The sequence below is a fragment of the Parus major genome, chromosome 1, assembly GCF_001522545.3.
Source record: "Parus major isolate Abel chromosome 1, Parus_major1.1, whole genome shotgun sequence".
In the NCBI taxonomy this organism is placed as follows: domain Eukaryota; kingdom Metazoa; phylum Chordata; class Aves; order Passeriformes; family Paridae; genus Parus; species Parus major.
In genome coordinates this window covers 29,941,323-29,961,009 of record NC_031768.1, presented here as the reverse complement: position 1 = coordinate 29,961,009, position 19,687 = coordinate 29,941,323, and the positions used below count along the sequence as shown (strand labels likewise).

General features: G+C 42.7%; 1 long non-coding RNA gene across 1 annotated transcript; it reads right to left on the bottom strand.

Moving 5' to 3' along the window:
- Positions 1-509: 509 nt before the first annotated feature.
- Positions 510-14,423, bottom strand: LOC107207361. Its single transcript, XR_004496847.1, has 4 exons — positions 12,194-14,423; positions 5,148-6,330; positions 3,217-3,344; positions 510-2,225 (listed from the first exon to the last, which is right to left on the bottom strand). It is a non-coding gene; the product is annotated as an uncharacterized LOC107207361 (long non-coding RNA).
- Between the last annotated feature and the right edge of the window lie 5,264 nt (positions 14,424-19,687).

Here is a 19,687-nt window from a genome sequence, read left to right as displayed (position 1 = left end):
TGTCACATCTCTGCAGCAGGGGGGCGGCTCCCGGGAGGGAGAAGGGGGAACGGCGGCGGGGATGGGGGGGGGCGGACCGGCTCCCGGCTTATGTAAGGGGCGAGCGGTTGGATAAAACCACCCGAGGCCGGCAGACCGCCCGCCCTCCCCGGGGGCAGCGGTGGCGCGGCGGGAGCGCCTCTTCCCTCCCTCCGCCCCTCCCTCCGTGTCCGCCCGGCCGCCGCTGCCAGGTGCCGGTGCCGCACGTGCCCGCCCCGCACGTGCGCCCGGTCCGGCGGCGGCTCTCAGCGGGAGCGGGGCCGGGGAGGCTTCCGCCGTGCGGCTCCTGCCGAGCTCAGCCTCTTCCTTCCCGCTTCCTGGTGCCCGGTGTTAACCGCTTCCTCGCCGGGGCTGCCGGACCCTCCTGTCCCATCCCCTCCCGTCCCGCCGTGCGCCGGGACCCCCTCGGTGCCGCCCCGCCACCGGGCGCGGCCCCTCCGCCAGCAGCACCGCACCGGGAGGGTCGGGGAGAGAGTTATCGCTTGTTTATTTCTGTTTCTCTGGTCCCCGAGAAAGCCGGTACATGCTGTCTCTTAAATCAATAAGTACACAAATAAAAAATAGTAACATTTCCCAAACCCCACAACTGTTAGGGGAAAAAATCCATTTCTGTAAGTGGCAGCCTCGCCAGCACAGCTTGGGATCCACGAGTCGTGCTGAGCACTGGCTTGTGCATCGGCAGCAACAATAAAGATAATGCAGCTGGAAGTTAGTTAATCATGCGTGAGTCAGCGAGGAATCCGACTTGCTCCGCAGGAATAACAGCAGCAGAAAAAAAAAGTTAGGCAACGTTTATTTTAGACACAGCTGTAAACAAACGCTCCGAGAAGCGGAAAGCCTGTCAATCCAATGGGGAGATACCCACGTCCAGCTGCTTTTTGGGCTGCAGCTGGACAGCAGAGGGTATTTTTGGCTTTGCCTCTCTCTTGCTAGGCCTCCAGACCCCATCTAATGGCCTCAGCCCACATGAGGAAAATCGCATTAACTATTGTACAAAATAGTCTTTATACTATGAAAGTGTATTGATTTTCTAAATAGTATGGTGTTAACTTTCTTTAGATGTATGTGGTTGACGCAGTATACGGCATAGTCGGGCTTAAGTAAGCATCAGTATTCATGGTGGAGTAAGCATGACCAAAGGACCCCAGCTAACAGCAAGGAACAGGACCTTTGTTTTTCAGATCCTCAAAGCCATTCATGACAGATAAAGGATACCCCTTGACTAGTCCCTCCAGCACCTCTGTGAAACCCTCCTCTTACCTTTCATCATAGATTAAAAGCTGTAGCAAGACTGACTCTGGGATGTCTAGATCAATAAAGAAGCAGGTGGATGATGGCTGTAGAAGTATTGTTGGTTTTCAGAACAGTAATGTATGTTTGCACTAGGTTGCTCCATGATTTACCTTTTTTGCACTGTTTGTGTTTCTAACAGTTCTTTAAGCAGTGCTCACCACTTCAACAATCGTACCACCCTCCTTGGATCAAGGTTTCTACCCAGAGCATGACCTTGGCATCCTTTTGGTACTTTTTCATTTCCTTTCTTGACATGTTCACTTGGAATTAAGATGGGGTGGCATGTTACCAAAGTCACTTAGGGACATTATTCATAGCATAGAGAACAGAAACACTGTGGCTTATTCTATTCTGTGGTATCAAGGACAAGCCATAGAATCTTGAACAGATGATGAAAATGTGGACTCACTGCTTGACCCCACAGTGGGTCTCTCATTCTCTCATTATACTCTCATTCCTATGACCCCAGTAAGGAGCAGCAGCATTTTTGCTGGCTGCCCACTCATCTGGTGATTAGGCTCTTTGGTTGGGAACTCCCTAGCAGCACTCCTTGCTTTCCTGTGGAAGGAGACAGCAGGCAAGTCCATCCTGTCACGCCACTTTTCCCCACGTGTCTTTGGACAGCTGTGTGACGGCCCTTCAGCTCCATCTGTGCCTTCTGATGGGTGGTGATTTGGGAGGCTCTGGCTCAGGGGCTGGTATTGGACCTGGCCTCCATTTGCAGCTGTGCATGTGTTGTGCCAGGCTGGCGTGCTGGGATGGCTCCAGTCTTTTCCTCATCAATCCTTAGCAGGCGCTTCTAGAAGAACTTCCCGTGAAGTGAGGGTACTACTTTATTTAGCAACGTGATCAATAGCCTCTTGGCACGCAGCCTCTTCTTTTTTCCAAGACATCTATTTGCAAGGGAAAAAAATTACCTCACTGCTGTTCAAACTGGCACAGTGTACCATCTTTTCCCTGCTTCCCAAGAGCAGAATTACTTGCCACCTGTGTCTGAGCACACCTGCGCCACTCTTCTCCCCGATGCCTGTTTTGGGGGCCATGTTCTTTCACAGACCCTCTTGCTTCAGAACATGGTTCATTTGTACATCTGGCTGCACAAATTTGCTTTCTCCTTATCTGAGCAACAAAGCCACTTTAATGCCGCTGCCTTTTGCAAAATTGATAAGAATTCACTGAGCTGCAGATCTCGGAGAGACAATGAAAATGTGGACTCACAACTTGAGCCACCATTTCAAAGTATTAAAAATTTTCAGGAAAGAATGATAGACTAAGAAACAGCAAGAACCAGGGGAACGAAACAAAAGTAAAATTATTAAAAATATATACTTAAGAAGCTCATGCTTCTTACTGGAATTATCAGTACTATGCCTACAAGTCACACAGCAAACGTGACACGGGGACTCGTGCCAAGAAAGTCCAGTGGAACAGGTGCCTCATGATGTGGTCATGTGGTTTATGGCTTCTTGCTGGATGAACTACAAGCAACTGATTGCAACAACCACAAAACAGAATGGATTTTCCATAAAGGAACTGAAAGCTGACAGAAACACCAAGTTGATTTATAATTTTTATCTGAAGAAAAGCTTCAAATAGTGAAGCTATAGCATATAGCTACTGCATAGGACTGAAATGTTACCTACCTTGGGAAATAAAGGACCACCTCTTGTACTGACATGGCAAAACTGCTTCTGGCTTCACCATTTCTAAAAAAGCCCCATCATGGAGAATTGGCTACTCCATGGAAGGCTGTTAGAGGTTCTCTCTGTTAGCAATATTTTTCTGTTAATACTGTGCTTCCCCTTATGACTGGCTTCATCACGCACTCTCAAGCAACGTGTAGAGGTCCAATGACTTCCCAATGGAAGAATTACAGGTACTTACTCCAATGAGTCATGGTTACAAACTTTACTGTTGTCATGAGGTTTCCTTTAAGTTCATAGCCTAATTTTCAACTTCTTCCTGAGGCCCAGCTTCCACAGGGTCTTCCCCAAGGTAGAATTTACTTGGAGCTTTAAAAAGAAAGGAAAAGATGATGTAACTTTGAAAGGACAGCATGTACATATATGGAGGGCATTTTTAATTCCTCTAACACTTTTTGGTTCCAAGGTAGTTTGAAGTATTAAACTCCAGTTTGTTTTAAAGACTTTTTTTTTTTTCCCTAAAGAAATCTGGTGTTTATTGTTTCAGAGTAAGTTAATTAGGATATAATCAATGCATAGGCACACATACAGGTACCATGCTAAAACATTACAGAAGTTGTAAAGTCAAAGACATGAAAATTGGGATACAGTATAATTAATTCTGTGTAGGGTTATTAAATATCTCCTTCATGCATTAACCTGATGTGATTTTAATTAATGACATACTATTTTCTCTTCAGGATGCATGCCTGGCTTGGTTTAGTCACAGGAAAGAAGATAATTAATGGGCATCCAAACTGTAATGTTCCCCCTGGTCACTGTGCAGTCCCCTTGCACCTTTTAATTTGTATTAGTCATACTTTGCTGCAGTAGCAGAATTATAATTTTCCTTGTGTGTTTTTCTGTAAAATTCAGGGTACAGCACTGGAATATTCACAAATATGCACACATTTATATTTTCAACAAGAGTATAAGTCAAAAGGAATAATAGTTCACTCTCTGATAGCTGTGAAATTGAGGCAAATGCAGAGTGCCCACTAACCTGAGGTACTGGATTTAGTGGATGAAATTTCAGAATATGATTTTTCAGATATATAGATTATTTCAGAAGTATATCTTCCTTTGGTTGGGCTGCAACTGGACAGAGGTGCTGAGACTTCAGGCTGTGTTTGGGCCTCAGCTAGAACACTCTACAAACAAGAGCTATACAATTAGCATCACCACCACCTCCCGAGGCATGATGTAAATGCCTTACACTTTGGCACAGAGAAAACCCACAGCAGAGTGGTGAATTCAGTCCTTCCAGCCAGCACTCAACTGCTTTTCTCCTTCCCTAATCACTGACTCATTTATTACAAGCTTTCCAGCTTTCAAAAGAAAAGGTCACTGTATAATTATTACTACTGAAGTCTTTGCCAGTTTAATTAATTTGCCCCAACTGAAATAGCAATAGTGTAAATTTATTTTTTTTTTCAAGAAAACATTCTTTCAGAACTATTTTTGTAAGAAAGTTGCAGGGTAGTGCCAGTGACTAAAAAGGTGCCAGCTGAAATCTGCTAATGTTAAACATAACAAAGATTTTTTATTTTTTTATTCTCTCAGAAGACATGTAATACACTAATCCAGCTGCTGTGAATTGCAGGAGCTAGGACTTTCTGGAGATTTTCATGTTTCTTAGCAAGATCTTAAAGAGGGAGATGGATCTCATCTTTCCAGAATCACACGTGTGTTGTGTACGAAAGATGTTATTCATAACTACATCCTGCATGGGGTGATGGGAAGATTAAACAGCTTAATAATTGTCCAACAAATCATTAACACATCTTATGATGCAAAAGCAGCCAATTAAAGTGTACTACTGGATTCCCTTCCAATAGCGCCTGAGATAAGCACTGCTAAGAAAATCTCCTTCCCCAGCTATGATAAAAATCAGTCTTTATAGAATGGTAAATGCATTAACTTTTTCAATTTATGTATTAGTTCACATTATACACTGTAATCTAATGAGGTGGTATTGTTCATGCTTAAGTAAAACAAACTAAAGGACAGCCCAGTCCCAGCTGCTTTACTTCCTCCCAGCATAGAATCAGGGAATTTTTTGGTCTTGTTCAGTAAACATCAGCTTGGATTTTCAAAATACACAGGTATTTTCCACTGTGCTGGTTTGCATACCTGAAGAAATGTCTAGGCCTGTGTTTCTCTGTGTTGCTGGCACCATCAGGGCCTTTGTCAGGCACAGGGCTGAAGCAGGATGTCCTCATGATGACTGGTCTTCATCCAACTTTTGATACCTGGGGGGTCAGTTTTCCCACTGAGGGGAGGGGGTTCTGCAAACAAATCCATGGTGAAATTGGGTGAAGTTACACTTGCTTGCAATCCCTGTTTGAGCTGTAGTTTAGCAAAGCACATCTCACATTCCTCTGGGCTGCTGCAGATGGTGAAGTGCAGCAGCACCTGGCCAAGGCTAAAAGGCAACAGCCAGGGTGCATTTACCTTGCATGGGTGGAAAGCACTGTCACTCCACCTCATGTTGCACCAGGGCATCCTGAACTTCAGTGAGATGACACACACCCTGGCAAGGGACTCTCCTGGCATCTGGCACTTAGCTTGTTTTAAAAAGCAGGATAGCATGTTGCAGTTCAAGGCATCCCAAATCCCCTCTGGTGCCAGCCATCCACAAGGGTGGTCATCCAGCCAGATGATAGGCACCACAAGTGACATCTCCATGGGGACAAGAGACAGCTATTGGCATCTAGGGGCCTCTTCCATTTCTGCAGCCCTGCACAAACATTTTTCAAGGAGATGGTCTGCCTTGGAAATGTGGCTGGGGAGAAGCTTTTCTCAACAGAGAAAAATGTGGTTGGGGAGAAGCTTCTCTCCCAGTCCTGCTAGGACACCATTATGTTCTCAGATATTTTCTCTCATTCATGTCACACTTGACTTTTGAGTACATATAATTTTACATCTCTCTTTTCAAATGGCATTTTTTTATCTTTTTCTTTGGTTACTACTATTAGTAGGAAAAGTATCCATCAACATGAAGCACTTTGAATCCATTTAATAGGCAATTCCCGTGTAGTTTTACAGTGTTGGCGTGACACATGCCAGCAAGTCTTCTCTGATACTGCACTCTGGAATGAGGTTTGTAGGAGACTGGAGAACATCCTGGTGTTGCATTTGAGCATCCTACCTGTGGTCACAGTTCCCAATGCTCTGTGTGCTGAGGTCCAGGTACTACCCTTATTAACCGAGGTGCGAGGGCTTTCATTTTCCATGCCTGGGATTCACAGAAGGAAAAGCTGGACCTCAAGCACAAATTTCTTTCCTAACTTTGAAATTCTTGTTCAGTGGCAATCTAGTATGAAAAAGTCAAATAACATCAGTTAGATGCATACATGAGATACAGTTTTGCTGAAAGAGATTTTCTTATCCTGTTTTTATTGCTTCTTAACTCTGAGTCAGCCTATGACACATTTTCATGAAAACTCCCAGACATTATGCTAGCAAAATTAAATGTGGGTCAGATGGGAAAAACATTGTGAAGTGCTGACAGTGTTAAGGCAGAGGAGAGATCATGTTCTTACAGGTGGGGAGCAGTACCATGCCTTGTTTCCCCTGGAAACTGCTAATCGCTGTCTTCACGTTCTCACTCAAAAAATGCTCTGGAAGTCCCTGCTGCAGCTATCAGTGATTCCTGATAAAGTGTTCAACGTGGATCCCTCACAGAGGACCAGTCACCTTGAGCCACATTACTCTTATCAGCTCAAGCACTAGAAACTTCTCAATGGCATCCCTGGTACTAGGAGTCTGGCAGTCTAGAAAATGCATAGGTTGGATGATAAAATTCGGAGAGAGCAAAATTATAATGTCAGTTGTTCTTTGCCAGCCAAGAGCAAACAGGACAAGGCAAGTTTTCGTCTCCTAAGCAGTGAGTGTTTGTCTTTTTATTTTGGTTGGTTGGTTTGCGGGGGGGGGGAAGGCAAGGATTGGAAGAAGAGTATAGTGGTTTCTCATATTTTAATTAAAAGCTGATTTTGGGTCACCATAGCAGAGCAGACTGCTTCAGAAGCCAAAAGGCCAGGCAAGTACGGCTGAACAAATCTTTGGAGGAGTCTGAGGGGGTTTTCTTCTAGGTAGACGTGAGGCAGTAAGATTACCTGAAGGAGAAATAAGAGAATAACAAACAGGAAGGGAATGATATTTGAACAATTGACAAATGAGCATCATCTGAAAAGAGGCCAGAGAGGGAGAACAGGCTATTCAGTCATATGGGAATAGCATGGCTGAGACCAGGAAAATAATACAGGGGAGAGAAGAGACATGAGATCTCATTTGGAAAATGCAGGGTGGGCAGGAATAAAAATACTGAGACAAAACCAGAACATTAGGATCTAACCATAGGAAGCCAAGATTACAGGTTTGATTTATAAAATGTACAATGATACTTATGATTGTGACCAAGTGGGCTAGCCAAGGGCTAGGTACCCACCAAGGAGCATGCATCCTGTTTGTGGGGAGTTAGCTGTGGGCAGAACAAAGCTAACACCTGAAGCTGTGTTTGGGGCTCACATTGCTCGGAGGGGCATCGGAGAGGAAAGCTCTCAGGGAAAGCACTCTTCTGCCTGAAGATCTGAAAGGAAGGGAATCAGGAGGCAATGGTCCCAAGGTTTCCACAAAGGACAGGATGTTAATGAAAAACACATGGGGTAGGACACAAAAAAATACTGGAGTGACCTAAAGTAGAATTCGAGTAGCACATTGATGGCATTTGGAGGTGAGGGGCAGCAGGCAGTAAGGGCAGTGCTACGTTGTGTGACAGCTGCAAGAAGCGATGTTTTCCACATAGGCTGGTAAGAAGATAAAGGGAAGCATGAGGAAAGGGTAAGAGAAAGAAGGAGATGAGAGGCTTCAGTCTCTAAGGAAGGAGAGGCTGAAGAAGGCAAGAAGTTTTAAGCTTCTACAACAGCAGAGCTGTGGGAGGATGAAACATCCATGAAGCCCATGAAACATGATGAAACAGAAAAGGCTCTTTCAAAAAGCTGGGATCTCTTATCAAATGTCTTCTAGCCTTAAAGAAATGAGCAAGATTCCAAGTGGAGAGCATTTTGAACAAAAAAGATTGGATTCAGCCACACGACTAGAAGGATGGAAAAAGTAGAGGAGAAAAAGATAAAATGCTTGCTTAGATTTTTTTTTTTAACGTATGTCAATGGAATTAATCATTAATTACTGAAGAAAACAAGATCACTTAAGGAAGCTGGCAGCCAAAAATAAGGTTATGTGTACGTAGGTTGTCTCAGTTGCAACAAAGATATCCTTTATGCTGCTTTATTCACCATCCAGATTCATTGGGTATAATCCAGCTAAGAACTGATTAGTTTTAAGACTGATCCAGATCTAAGGAAGCCAATAGTAAAACTTCAAAGGATCAGCCCCTTTAATGAAATATCTGAACACAACCCTGTGTATCAAAAGCAACATGTAGGTATTGGCTCCATAACAAACAAATGGGTATTTTGTGAATCACAGTCCAAGAGCTAAAGAACACTGGAAGTGAGTGCTTGTGTAATAATCACCATCTCCCTAGTTAAAACTAATTATCTGGAAAGAAATAAGAAGGGAAAAATACTTCTGTGATTAATTGCAATTGAAGTGTGTTAACTAGCATGCAAGAAAATATTTTGTATATGGAAAGAGTACAAAAATAGGTGTAGGGAGTTTGTAGCCATTTTCATTCAAAATTTTTTTTTAAGAAAAGCAGCCATGATTAGAATGAGTAAGAACGCATTAAGAATGTCTTCCATCAAGATATTTAAAATGAGGTCTCTGAAAGCTGTTAGAGGTTTCCAGTGAAATGTCCTCTGAACAGCTAGTAGAATCATGCAGAACCAAATATGGCTTTCAATGCAATGCATATGGAGCTTATACATAAAGCACATTCTTCTATCCATACGACATAAACAAAAAATGTGTAATTTCTCAGTCTCAGAAATACATGGTACTTACTTTTAAGACCTATAAGGGAGGTTTATTTTAAATGGTTATCCTTCTAGTGTTATGGGATAGCCACAGCTGACTGCTAAAGCTGACCATTAAATTACTGATTATTACACAAATAAATCTTTTTCCAGCTTACTCTCAAGCAACCTGTGCACAATACAGTCTACACAGTCTACCTTAATTCTCCCTGCATACATACACACATCTATGTTCTGGCTTTATTAAACTAGTAATCAGCAGACTACACACCAATCTGATCACTTCCAGCAGTGCCCTCTTTCCAGACTTCTTGGCTTAGGTCCTCTGTAAACCTTATTTAGATGGTGTCTTTCAGCGTCTTTAGTTTTCTAATTGGGGCAGCCTGCCCAATCCTTCAATAAAGTCAGCAGATTTCACATACCACAGAGTCAATGCCAGCTAACCAGGAAAAGTAATACAGGCTGGTGTCACTGATGAATTACCACTATAGTCAAGCCTCATTAGTTCCAAGGTGTGCCATATCTCACCAGGCAGTCAACTGGCTCACTTAAGCCTGAAATTCAAATTGGTCACTACGAAAAAGACTCACAGTGTCTGGAAACCTAATCCTCTCATCTCTGGTTTGTCAGGTCAAAGAGAACAAACAACAGTGCTGTTAAGTGTGAATAGATGAAGGTGATTTGCAGAACGATACAGACTGCTGCTATGCAGCTACAAAATTAAATGTCTTCTGGATACCATGCCAGGGGTTTAGATTTACACCATGAGGAAATAAACGAGCTCCTAATGCCTCTCTTGTTAATTCCTGGCTCCATCAGCTTGATTTGATTCTTAAAGCAAATTTCTCTTCATCCCACATATCATGGGGCTGACATACAAGGTCAAGGAAGTTGAAAAGCTGACTGTGCTTCTGCAGTGCATGCCAGGACCAGAGCCTTATTCCATGAGGGTTACTGGAGTGGTGACGTACGTGAGAATACTAGGCTGCACAAGTCAGTCCCAGTTCTTCCCACCTCTAATGGTTCTTCTGGTAAGGTGCAGGATCCTTCACTGGCATCTGTGCCAGAACAGACACCACATCGAATCTCTGCCTGTAGCAAATTAAAGCATCCCACATCTGAACATATGAAGCTTGAAGAAAGTTTAGAGTAGAAATTAATATTAAACATTTAACTGTGATAATGATAATGGAAGGTATTTAGCTGGGAAGGTAATAAAGACTAAGACCTTTTACCAAGAGCTGTGATGACTTCTACATTAATGAACCTTTGTAAATTCAGGTCAGAATTCCTTCCTCCTCCTATTTCCTGAACATGCACCTGTGGTCAAAACAGAGTCTACTCAGGAGTACAGTTTAGTGGCTGTGTAATACAGAAAGTCAGAAAAGATGACTACAAAGTCTCTGTACAACCTATGAATCAGTTTAAGCCACAGATCCCTAATACAACTTTTTCCAAGCTTCTCTGCACTCATTCTGGTTCAGAAATCTCTCTTGAAGTTGCTTGCCCATGTTTGGATGAAGTTACACTCAGGGCTTGCACAGCAGCATTAATATTGCCCTGTCTTCACCAGAAATCCCCACATACATGCCTAAATAACAAATAGTAGGCACAGGAGTGGTGACAATGCTTGACTTGGTGCCAGATGATCTGCGTAAAAGCATTCGCAGCAGGGCAGCTTAAGGGTATTCTGATTTAATTTAGAACTCAAGCATAATTTTTCTTAATTACCAAAAAATACTCTCTTTGTTTCTGAAGTCTGACCCTGGCCTCCTCCCAGACCATAAAATGACCAAAACCCCTCATGATAGGCCAAATAAGTAAAAATGATGCGAGCTAATCATTACCCATTTACAATCACTTTCTCCATGCACATTTCATTACCTTCACACAATTATCTTATGGCTTCTGCAGCTGTAGAAGGATTACTAGCAGTGGTTTCCTTTCCCACCATACACTGAACATTCCAGTTGTTATGTGAGTGTCAGGCTTCAATCAAGGCAATGCACAGCAGCCATCAAACACTTACTGTGTATCTTTGAAAGGCACAGTACACACACAGAGCCATTCAGGTGTGCCAGAGGGACTGCCCTCCAGTAAAACTGGGGCCCATAACAGTAGTGCTCCAGGTTAAAAGCCTCCCAGTGAGTCAACAGCATGAGCTGTCAAGCCAGAGGAACTCCCTGACAAGTGAAATTGCTGTTTGTGTTCTGCCCAGCATGTCACACCCAGTCTATGTTACTTGGAAAACAGCGTGTGACAGGAGATCACATTGCCTGGGTACGAAGGTGCTGGTGGAGAACAAGGTAAGGAGGTCAAGAGTACAGCCAAGCTAACTTTGAGTCTCAAAGAGGAGATCTGGAATGCAAGGAATGCTACAAGGTGTCTTGCTTGCACACCAAGGGGTTGATGAAAGTAATGTTAATCAGATGGACAAAAAAGTCTGTCCCTAAATGGGGATGCTACATCCACACTTGAGAGGTTTCTATTCAGCAGGACTCGTTAGGTGTTCACATTCATGTGAGGAGCCCAGTTCTCACACCACATGAACAAGACATTTGAACAACATCAAAGGAATGGCCAGTAAGAGCTTTATTTCAGAGAAATGCTCCTGCCTGCCTCACAACTTCTACAAAGGTGTGCTCTAGACAGTCTATGATTTCATAGCCAACATTAATACCAGAAACCCTGGTCTCTCAGGAAATGTGCTTGCTAATCCTGGCTCCCTAACTTGTCCCCTCACATCTATGTATTGTGCCTGCTTCTCCTTTGTGGCTGAGCAGCTTTTCTCTTCTTAGCTTTGTCCTCCAGGGCCTATTTATAAGGCACTGTCCTGAGCAAGACTGAGAAACTCCCCATGTTTTCTTTTTCTAGCCAGTACTTACTTTCTCAAAAAGTAAGACTCTGAGATGGAGCACAGTCTGGGTTTATAAGTCAAAAGCTATTGTATGGCAGCCTAAAGAAAAAATACAATCCATTTTGGACTGTCAGCTTAGGTACCTAAACGTCCTATTCAGGCTCCAGCCTTTTCAACATCAGTTGCAGCTGAACAAACAGGGCTTGTACAAGTCATAGCTGAAGGTTTGCAGTTAAAGAATGAGGAACCTGTAACCACTGGCAGGATTTGTGAAACTCATGGTTTGGTCACATAATTGGCATTATGCAAAACTTTTGTAGCAACTGCTCAGAGATTATAAGATTATTTTTCTTTATGCAATTCTCCCCTCTCTCAGTACCCACCTTCTATTTTCTGCAAGAGGTAAAAAAAAAGCAGAACCACAGGCATTTTACTCATCTTCAAGACCTACTCAAGCCAGGAGCCTCATTTCTCCAGTACAATAAATGAGACATGAATTCTGTGGAAAAAATAGCATGTGACAGTGTCATGAGAATAACTTCTGTGCTAAGAAGTGTGGGTGAGAAGAGCATGGGGAAAGTCCCTAATTCTGGTATTTCCCAGCCCTTTGTACCAACTGTTGCAAACTCAGCATGTAGCATCTAGAATGTTAATTTCTAGATATCGGCCAAAAAAAAAGAGGGAAAAAGCAAAGCAAGTCCCATCAGCCTCAGGATCCTTTCCAAGTTCTTATATTGCAAGACTTCTTGCACAGTCAGTCCTTGGCTTTTACTCCACCTCCCACCTTGATGGAATTCACTACAATTATCCTTCCCCTCAAAAAACTTTCTTAAGTGTTCTCCTTATTCAAGTCTATATGCTGAATTCCCCTGAACAACCCTTGCCCCATCACTAGTGGATCTAGCACCTGAAGTTGCAGTAGGCTGCTGAAGTGAGGAGCAGTGATTGATGGAAGAGCCTTCTTCATCATGTGCAGACCAGGACAGGACATGCCCTCTATAAAGGATTTAGCCAGCAAGCTCTAGGACTTTACCAAGTTGCATGGCCTGTATTCTTCAAAAGTTTGTAATTTTTCCAGTGGCTCTATCCCACAGACAGCAGGGGGACATTTCAAGCACCAGAGTGACTTACCTTCTTACAGGGTTTTAAATCCTTCATCCCTTGCAAGAGATCAGTGTGGCACAAGATTTTTTTCTCTCAAGGGCGCAACACAACCTAAGTAACTTTACTTAAGGGTATTCTCAGAAATCACATAACCACTTTAGCTCTTAGATACCATCAGCAAAATTAGAAGTAATCAAAGACAGAGGTTTATAAAGAAATCATTTCAGAAACCTAATTCCACCTGGCAGTATCAGCTCTACAGCCTGTAAAAGTAACTACATCAGCCAAATGCCCTAAACTGCTTGTAAGCTCCTCCAAGTTGAAGAGGGGATGATCTGCCCTTGCAGAACTCACCCAAGTAACAGATGTTAAACCAAGCTAAACTCAAGTAACGTGCATAGAAGTCCAGGTTCCCTGACACTCTGCCCTCTCAGCTGGAGTTGAGACTACACTAGATCTTTCTGTGCCTTTACCTCAAGTGAAATGCCTGGCAGATTCAGTGTGTTTCAGAATAATGCTTTACAAAGAAAGCCCTCAAATACATGTTAAAGTTTCAGATGGCAAATCAAAGTACTGCTCACAGTCTGGAGCATTAGCTCCAGATTGCAAAGACACCCCTGATGATTTATGTGTCAGGGAAAAATTAAAATCATGTATCAAAATAAGCGCTTGACAGTATTCTGTATACTCTGTGTTAGCTCTAAGCACTGGCAGCCTACATGCTAAGTTCATTTTGCATGATTGAACTCAGAGGTTACAATTCTCTTTTACAGGTATCTGCTGATAATAAAGCCATAAATATTATAGTTCTGCTGTGTCTCCTACAGGAACTTTTCACCTTTTGTAAACATGTTACAAATACCTTCAGGACTTTGTCAAATAGCAAAAGCTTTGTTTATAGGGTTCAGTCATCAATAAAGCTTATTTGGTGTGCTGCCCCCCCAGCAATAGCTTCATGCCTGATGATGGCAGAACCCCGCTGCAGAGAAGTGCTCTTTAAAATCCTCTTCATGGAAAGCAAAGGGGAGGTGGATTGAAGATTCATGATTCATTTTCTAGAGGAAATACCTGTATGAGTGGGATCAGCAGAGCCTGCAGCAGTGATGCCTTGCACAGGTCCTTCTGAGCAATGACATCTGTGTGCACACTGCCATGCTGACAGTCAAGTCAGTCTGGCCAGTTAGAGATGGGATATCTGGATTTGGAGTCTGGTTGCAGCATGCTGTCCAACCTCTCCCTTGGATTAGGAAGGGAGAGAGGCCAGAGATCTCAAAAACTTTACATGAAGAATTTACTCCATGACACTCTTTACCTCCCCTCATATTTTCTGTGATAAACAAAGATGATTCATGCTAACTAAACTGTACCTATTTAGAAAGTTATTATAAAGCCATACAGGGAATTAGTGTTACAAGGCACATGGACCCCTTTGCAGATGTTACATGTTAAAAATAGGATACAGGATGTAGTTTTAAGATAAGTAATGTCTCAAGACAGAATCGACCTTGAGATTGACAAAGTTGGAATGACTTCAAGCTTAGGGTCTGAAATGATGGTTTTATCTATGAAATGCAAGGCTAATTATTGGAATAGAATGCTTACTTACATAACACAACGCTTAGTACACATGTGCAACCTGTGAGGATATCCAGAGGACAATGAAGATGAGTGTAAGCCTGCATCCAAAGACCACTAAAAGAAGACTGCAGACACCCTGGCAACAAGTGAGGCATGTGCCATGAAGTACAGTGACGTAGAATTGCAGAATTGAAAGTAGGAGGAAACTTAGAGGAAACATTAATGAATATGTATAACATACAGTATATAAGTTTAGTTTGAATTGCTTTGTTTTGTACTTGAGGTCAGGTGAGAAGCCCTCTCTGTGCCCCAGTTGGTTTTGCTTATTTTTTAATCATACTTAATTACTGGCAAATTACATACATACATACATATATATATATATATATACTTGAATGTATTCACAAAATCATATTCTTTTACTAAATTGTATTAATTTTTATTTAAATTGCTGTTAACTGTTAATGGACCTAGTTGTCTAATTTCATTCATAACATTTTCTATCATCATTTCTGTTTGTATCAAACATCAACTCAAACATGGACAGGGGAAGTACTGTAAGCTTTCCACAGGAACCATAAATTTTCCACTAAAGAAAATGTCAGGGAATTTACACTGTGCTCTTGGCTTTTTTCAAAATCTGACACTTCTTTCACCATCTCCAAATGTGGTTAAGAAGTGCTGAAGAAGAAAAGGAGACAGGAGATGGCAACATCTCCCCAGATATATAACCCATGTCACGGCATACAAGACTGAGCTGAATGTATGTGGCTGTGCAAGATGGGCCCCCCTTGCCTCTGTGGAGCCTTCTCCTCCCAGTCAGATCACCCAGCCCTCAGGCACCAGCCCTGCTCTGCTGTCCTCACAGGTCACTGGGCAGGACCTGAAGGACAGCTGGGAGCTGGGGTTGTCAGGGGAGACCATCTTGCTATCTACACCTACCTGAAAGGAGGTTGTAGGCAGCTGGGTGTTGGTCTCTTCTCCTATGTAACAAGTGACGGAACATGAGAAAATCGCCTCTAATTTGACAGAGGAGGTTTAGAATAAATTTTAGGAGAAAAAAATTCTTCACTGAAAGGGTTGTCAAGCACTGGAACAGGCTGCCCAAGGGAACAGTAGAGTCACCATCCCTGGAAGTTTTTAAAAGCCATGAAGCTGTGGCACTCAAGACATGGTTTAGTGGTGACCTGCCAGTGTTAGGCTAATGGTTGGACCCCATGACCTTAGAGGTCTTTTCCAACCTAAACAAAGTCTACAAAGTCAAGGCCTCTGCTGCTTGAATAGGCAGTGGCATAGCAGCCCATTATCATTTTGCTCCTTTTGTAGATACCAAAATGACAACACAAAGCCTCAGGGTAGGAAGCCTCCACCTATTTTCCAGCCTCAGCTGGCTCCTGGACAGCTCAGACTGGTTTGTCTTTGTGACTACATTGTCTTCTGGCTCCCCTCCTTCTCTGGATGTGAGGTTCTCTTGCTACTTCATTTGTCCCAGTACAGGTTTAGATATCTATTATACCCCCTTCTCTTTAGGCTGAACGAGTTCTGGTCGTTCTGCTCAAAGACCAGCAGTTCTGCAAACTCTGCCAGCACCACAAAGTCACAGCTGATGAGAACTGGAAATGGGGTCAAGGCAAGGTCTCTCCACAGCCTTAGTCACAATACTCATATTTATGGCCACTACTGGAAATACTTACCTGGATGCATGCAGAATCAGGTGGTACCTTTCTCACAGCCATGTTACACTGCTGGCTTCTGGTGTATCCACAGTCCAATTACACACTCTCCAAGGCAAAGTGCATAAACCTGAAACAATTTCAACTAGAAGCTACAGAAAAGAGTTGCCAAAATAACAGAGGTATGAAATTTCTGCCAATACTACTTTAGAACAGGAGAGGAGTACGTACACAAGACAAATCTACCATGCTGTATTTTAAGACCCAAATCCACAAGTAAGAGGATTACAGAAAAAAGCATCGCTATCTAATGAAGTTATTTTCCTCTGACTGGTGAGCAATCATATGACAGGTCCTTACTTGGAGACAGAAGCAATGCACCTACGTTGTTTTCCATCAGAATGGCATTTCCAATGATCTATTAAGTCAACTCTAAATCCACAAAAACCAATTACAATTTACTGCAGTACCTTTCTGTCACACCGAGATGTATTTAAATGGTGTTCTAAGATTAAAACCTGATAAAAACACTGTTGTTATCACTGGTCATCTTCCAGGAAAGTGAAATCATGTTTATACTCTCTGGTAGTCAAGAGAATTAAGGAACACACTGTTACTGCTCAGAAAGGGGAAATAACGTCTTTGCTCCATCTTTGCTAGGCAGTACTGTAACACTTCATGGAACAAAGGTCTCACCTATGAGAATGTTTCCTGATTCTATCAGAGAAGAGCAAGTGTGTGGAAGCATGCAACAGAGACATGCTGCTACACTACACACTATGTCTCCCATAAGGCCAAAAACCTATGTTCTAAAAGCTGTCAAACAAGAGTAAGATGGAGCTAAAGCTTTGGAACTGCGAAGGAGGGTGTGGAAGCCCTTTCCTCCTACTGCTTCTTTCTTTCCTGCTGCAACATTCTTCCTAATCCCTTTCCTCTTACACATTTCTAAATCTGTAGGTTTAACAACAAATATGTACCTCAATAGGTTTTACAGCAAAGAACTAGACTGAAAAGATAATGAAAGCAGATGTTGTAAATGGAAACAGCACACAAATAAAGGTCTGCTTTGGAAAGATACTCTTTCCAAAGTAAGAAAATACTCTCTCCAGAATATTTGTGACTCTTCTTGCTCATTTCCTTTTCACAAGCACAAGTGCTACAACATTGCAAAGAACAGTCAGAAATCAAAGAAACGGAGTAAGAACAGACTCAAATCTTACTCTACAAAATACTTACAGGGGAATGAGAGCAAAATAAGTGGATCCAAAGTGAAGCTTTGTGTTATGGCAAACTTCAAATTTTACTTGTTGTAAAACCTTACTGGGAGTTATTTAAAACTTAAGAACAAAGATGCCAAACAGAACTGTGATCATTTTCCCTAAGTGGATTTCTGCCCAACACATGAAACATCTAAGAAGCAACCCATGCAATCTTAATGTTTCAGTCACCACAAGTTTCTGTGCCTTTAACTCAAGTGAAATGCCTAGCAGATTTAGCGTTTCACTAAATCTTTCATGATTGATAAAAACTCTGTATTTTTCTTGTGTTTCTCAAAATTGTGGAGAATATTTTGTATTTCCTACAGCCTCTTCCACCCTTCTGACAAAAGAATGTTGTGTCCTACTGCAGTGTATCATCCAAAGATTTCTCAGGACACAGGAAGGTAAACTGAATAAAACAGAAAGGCTGCAGAGAAGAGGAAAAAAAGATGTTAAAGAGAAAATGTTCCTATTTCTTAAATCGCAGCAGGTGTCTAACTCTTGGTTGTTGAGAGAGCAAATTATCCCACAAGAGCTTTTTCTACTTGTGTGCTTCCACTATAGCTATGCATTTTTCCTATATGAGATCCACTTACTTAGGCACAACAGGGAGCCTTGGCTAGCTTCTCAGTATTAGGTCACTTTTCAGAGCACGTACAGATGCCCTATGATCGCGGTTTACCTTCCCACTTGCAGATTTGCTTTGGTCCTGCAAACTGCTCAGAAATTTTTGGTACACATCCAGGGCAGTTGGCATGTTTCTGGCAGTTAAGAGTGAGCACTGCATTTCCAGGGGTGCAGCCTTCAGGATTATTTTTTCATTACTTCCTTCCCACTTGATTTTTTTTTTTATTATTTCCTCCTTTCTGTGATTTCAAACAGATACCCAACAGTAGATGTTTCACACTTTCAGCCTGTCATGTGCATGCTGTCCCATCAGCCTCTGCTCCTCTGGCATGCACATACATGCTACAGAGAGCCTGCTTGCTCCTCTGACACCTCCCAGGAAGCTTCAGCAACTCTCCTTCAACAGGTTCAGCATCTCTGGGAGCCTAAGAAAAACTGCCCACAGCTTTTTTCAGCATTGCTCTCCCAGACTTTGCCTTCCTTGGGTTTACCAGTCTGGAATTTTTAACAGCATGGCTCCTTTTTGTGACTCAAAGCAAACACATATCTTTGTTCCCTTTAACTCCTGCCCGGATTAAAAGGGAAAATGATGATTTTACAGCAGGAAGCCCCAAACAGCACCATTTTCATGCTTACACCAGCCAGTTGCCACCAGCTGCATGGCTGAAGGCTTAATGCTGCTCTCTTCATAAGGGGAATGTCTCCTGCTGCATAGCAAAACAGGCGGCAGGCCTTTCAAAGCTGCTCTGGTGGCGAAGAGATGAGTCACCTCAGGCTACTGCCACATGCAGGAAACCAAGCTGACAGCTCAGCTGCACACAACTGCATTAAAAGCACAAAAATAGAGATTTATACAAGACAGCACCAAAGCTGGCTGCACACATCAGTGTGAGCCCGAAGTCACTCCTCCTCCAGGAGGGAGGCACTCTGTTCACCAGCCCAAGCACTGCAGGCTTTGCTGCTAATAGGATCATTTCCTTCTAAAACCTTCCCCACGGCAGCAGCCCAGGAACACGCACAGCTAACTTAGGCTGAAAGGGAATTTTCCACCACCCACAAAGCTTCTTTCTACCTTGCATAAAATCTTCTCAAGCACAGGCCACAAAGAATCCACACCAGCCTCTGCAGATGATATGTAACAAGTAATTTGACACGATAAATCTCGAGCAACCAACTCCCATGTCAAGTTTCCTTTGCACCCTCACATTCCCAATAAGCACATGCTGACTACACACCTCCTTCCAGGTCCTCTTCATGCTACTATAACAAAAAATAGGATGGGGTCTTAGCATAAATCACTACAAGGCCATTAAGCAGAAAGATCATTTCCCCTCTCTCTGTCAATTATGAGGTATCAGATACAGCCTGACACACTGACAAGACATCCTTTTTCATCTGAGAACATAAGCTTAAGCACTCCCTATATAATTACTCTTTTTCTCAGAAAACTTTCTGGAGCACAGATAAGATCAAAGGCTGCTTTCCAAGTCAACAAAGTTATTAGCACCTCAAGAAAAAAGTAATGTTGCACAAAAGCCAGAGCTGTCTGATGGCTTTCCTAATCTGAGGATGGAGACACACAGAGCAGCAGGGAGCCTTACTCCCAGTACAAACAGGGCAGCATCTGTGCATGAAT